The sequence below is a fragment of the Podarcis pityusensis genome, assembly GCF_964106645.2.
Source record: "Podarcis pityusensis genome assembly, chromosome: 8".
Taxonomy (NCBI): Eukaryota; Metazoa; Chordata; class Lepidosauria; order Squamata; family Lacertidae; genus Podarcis; species Podarcis pityusensis.
This window is the reverse complement of record NC_138033.1, coordinates 88402765-88406378: the sequence shown is the minus strand read 5'-3', so window position 1 is coordinate 88406378 and position 3614 is coordinate 88402765.

Here is a 3614-nt window from a genome sequence, read left to right as displayed (position 1 = left end):
CTTCTCCAGGATGAAGAGGAACCATTGATGAGCACCCTTTGGGTTCGGTCCGTCAGCCAGTTACAAATCCACTGAGTGGTAGCATAGTCAAGACCGCATTTTACCAGCTTCTTTACAAGAATATCATGGGGCACCTTGTCAAATGCCTTGCTGAAATCAAGGTAGGCTACATCCACTGCGTTCCCTTCATCTACCAGGCTTGTAATTCTGTCAAAAAACGAGATCAGGTTAGTCTGACATGACTTATTTTTCATGCTGACTATTGGTGATCACAGCATTCCTTTCTAGGTGCTCACAGACTGTTTGCTTAACGATCTGCTCCAGAATCTTCCCTGGTATTGATGTCAGACTGACTGGGCGGTAATTATTTGGGTCCTCTCTTTTCCCCTTTTTGAAAATAGGGACAACATTTGCCCTCCTCCAGTCTGCCGGGACTTCGCCTGTTCTCCAGGAATTCTCAAAGATGACTGCCAGTGGTTCTGAGATCACATCTGCCAGTTCTTTTAATACTCTTGGATGCAGTTCATCTGGCCCTGGAGACTTGAATACATCTAAACTAGCCAAGTATTCTTGTACTATGTCCTTAGTTATTCTGGGCTGTGTTTCCTTTGCTGAATCATTTGCTCCAAATTCTTCAGGTCGGGCATTGTTTTCTTTATCGGAGAAGACTGAGGCAAAGAAGGCATTGAGGAGTTCAGCCCTTTCTGTGTCCCCTGTTTGCATTTCACCATCTTCTCCTCTGAGTGACCCCACTGTTTCTTTGTTCTTCCTTTTGCTACGGATATACCCATAAAAGCCTTTTTTGTTGCTTTTAACCTCTCTAGCAAGCCTGAGTTCATTCTGTGCTTTAGCTTTTCTGACTTTGTGTCTACACGTGCTGGCTATTTGTTTGAATTCCTCTTTGGTGGTTTCCCCCCTTTTCCATTTTTTGTACACATCCTTTTTTAATCTTAACTCAGTTAAAAGTTCTTTAGATAGCCACCCTGGCTTCTTTAGGCACCTTCCATGTTTCTGTCTCATTGGTATTGCCTGACGTTGTGCTTTTAGTATCTCCCTCTTAACAAACTCCCAGCCATCATGAACTCCCTTTCCTTTTAGTATTACTGTCCATGGGATCTCACCCAGCACTTCCCTAAGTTTTATGAAGTCAGCTTTCTTAAAGTCAAGAAATTGAGTCCTAGTATGCTTGGCTGCTCCTTTCCGCTGTATAGTAAACTTCAGAAGAGCATGATCACTTGCGCCTAATGATCCTTCCACTTCTACCCCACTAACCAGGTCATCAACATTGGTTAGGACCAGATCTAAAATGGCTGTTCCTCTTGTTGCTTCTCCCACTTTCTGGACAATGAAGTTGTCTGCAAGGCCAGTGAGGAATCTGTTTGACCTTATGCTCTTGGCTGAGTTTGACATCCAACAAATATCCGAGTAATTGAAGTCCCCCATTACTACTATCTCCCTTCCTTTTGCATGCTTGGCCATCTGTTCCAGGAAGGCATCATCTATGTCCTCCATTTGGCTTGGGGATCTGTAGTAAACTCCCACAATGAGGTCACTGTTATTCTTCTCTCCCTTAATTTTGACCCAAATGCTCTCACTTTGGCTTTGAGGTTCTAAATCTTGGATCTCTTCACAGGTATACACATCCCTGACATATAACGCCACTCCTCCTCCTTTCTTGTCTGGTCTGTTTCTCTGAAATAGATTGTATCCCTCCATTATTACATTCCAATCGTGGGACTTATCCCACCAGGTTTCAGTGATGCCTATTATGTCATATTTAGTTTGCTGTACCAAGAGCTCAAGCTCATCTTGTTTATTTCCCATGCTTTGCGCATTAGTGTACAGACATTGAAGTCCATTAATCATTCCCCCGTGACTCTTATTTAAGGATTTTTTCCTCCCACCACTAGGTCTGTGTGCTGTTTGCTCCATTTGGTCTATGACATTTGGATGATCATCTTCATCAATTGATAGACTCCTACCTTCAGGAGCACTGTCTCCCTCCCCCACATTAGTCAGTTTAAAGCCCTCCTGATGAGGTTTCTGAGATTTTTGGCAAAAACATTTCTCCCAACCGTTGTGAGGTGCAGCCCATCGCTTGCCAGAAGTCCATCTTCAAGAAACTGCAGTCCGTGATCTAAGAATCCAAACCGTTCCTGTTTACACCATTTGCGAAGCCAGCTGTTCACTTCCACTATTTTCCCCTCTCTCCCTGGACCACGTCGTTCAACTGGGAGGACAGATGAGATCACAATTTGTGCATTTAATTGCTTCAATTTCCTGCCCAGAGCCTCGTAGTCTCTTTTGATCTTCTGGAGGCTATTGCTTGCAGTGTCATTGGTTCCCACATGAACCAAGAGGAAGGGGTATTTGTCAGTGGGTTTTATGATTCCTTGCAGTCGCTCAGTTACATCTTGGATCTTAGCCCCGGGGAGACAGCACACTTCCCGAGACATCTTGTCAGGCCCACAGATCACTGCTTCTGTTCCCCTCAGTAGGGAATCCCCTATCACCACTACACGCCTCCTCTTAGGTTTGGTCGGGGTTCTTCCGTGAGCTGTCCGCTCCAAGGTCGCCTGCACATTCCCTGAGGACTGACTTTGCTGCTCGTCTTCATATACCTGATCGACTTTAATGAGGGAGAGATCCTCAAATGGAGTCTGCTCTTCGTCTTCCATGCTAGGGGAGAGGACCTCAAAGCGACTGTGTATTTCTAAACAATCAGAGCGAACCCTGGGCCTCCTACTTCTTTGAGTCACGTTTCTCCATATATCTGGCTCCTGTGTTGGTGAACTAGCGTCCTTCTCAGGGGAGTCCCCCGTCTCCTCCTTGGTGGAGACGGTGTGCTCTGTTGCTTCCAAGAACAGCTCCAGCTCTCTAATTCTTTGTAGTGTAGCTACACGTTCCTCCAGTTGCTGGACCTTGTCTTTTAAGAGGGCAATCGACATGCAATTGCTGCAGGTAAAGCTGCCTGCAACCTTTGGCAAGGTTCGTTTCCATTCAGTGCCTATGCTGTAACATCCTGCTGAAATCCCAAAACTTTCCATGCCTTTCTCTTGCTGTGTTCTCCCAGTTTTGTTGTGCTATAGCAGTCTGAATACTTCAAGGTGCTGTACACTGAGGCCTCCCCACACCCACATTTCATCTTCACAGCGTCCCTGCAGGGTAGGCTAGATTAAGAGTGTGCGACAGGCGGCTCAAGTGAACTGAACCTTTTGATGCTGCTGCAGACACTATAAGGTCCTGTAAAAGTGTTCCTTGAATAGATATGGGCACAAAGTTGGTGACTGGATTTGTTGTAGGATCCAGGCCCTGTCTTGGTGCCTCTTTAGTGTGGCCTGTTGCTGCTGAGGAGCTGCGCTCGCTTGGAGGACTGCCTAAATATGTCGAATCACGAGTCAGAAAATGTAGCATCTTGTCCTGACGAAGAAAACACAAGGAATCGTGAAAGGTTCCGGCCCTCTGGGGTTTTGTTTGCTGTCCCTTATTGGAGAGGCAAGATCTAGTGAAAACTGAGGACACCTTCGGGTCATTCAGTGAGTTGCCAGTAGACCGACATTTCCAATTTTTAAAAAAATGCTTGTTGAGCTCTGCAAAGAAAAAAACCTTCCAAA